This window comes from Aplysia californica, unplaced genomic scaffold (assembly GCF_000002075.1).
Source record: "Aplysia californica isolate F4 #8 unplaced genomic scaffold, AplCal3.0 scaffold01104, whole genome shotgun sequence".
Lineage (NCBI taxonomy): Eukaryota > Metazoa > Mollusca > Gastropoda > Aplysiida > Aplysiidae > Aplysia > Aplysia californica.
In genome coordinates, this window is record NW_004798374.1 from 162,116 (window position 1) to 162,771 (window position 656).

General features: G+C 42.7%; 1 protein-coding gene across 1 annotated transcript in view; it reads left to right on the forward strand.

Moving 5' to 3' along the window:
- LOC101860938 (spectrin alpha chain-like) overlaps positions 1-656 on the forward strand; it is a 66,911-nt gene that overhangs the window by 54,133 nt on the left and 12,122 nt on the right. The window lies entirely within an intron of this gene.

The window sequence follows — 656 nt, forward strand, 5'->3', positions numbered from 1 at the left end:
TGTTTGCTAGACAGCCGAATGTCTGCTAGACAGCCGTATGTTTGCTAGACAACTGTATGTTTGCTAGACAGCCGTATGTTTGCTAGACTGTCGTATATTTGCTATGCCAGACAGCCATATGTTTGCTAGACAGCCGAATGTCTGCTAGACAGCCGTATGTTTGCTAGACAACTGTATGTTTGCTAGACAGCCGTATGTTTGCTAGACTGTCGTATATTTGCTATGCCAGACAGCCATATGTTTGCTAGACAGCCGAATGTCTGCTAGACAGCCGTATGTTTGCTATGTAAGTTAACCGTATGTTTGCTAGACAGCCGCATGTTTGCTATGTAAGTCAACCGTATGTTTGCTAGACAGCCGCATGTTTGCTATGTAAGTCAACCGTATGTTTGCTATGTAAGACAGCCGTATGTTTGCTACATTTTAAAGTCAATTAGTTAACCAATCGTGGAGTGAACTTTTGCGAAAGTAAACAATTTGTGTTTCGCGCGCTCATATGACCTTAGCAGTTGCGAGCGCTGTAAAACCCTATACTACTACTACTACTACTACTACTACTAGACAGCCGTTTGTTTGCTAGACAGCCATTTGTTTGCTAGCTATGTAAGACAACCGTATGTTTGCTAGACAGCCGTATGTTTGCTATGTAAGACAGC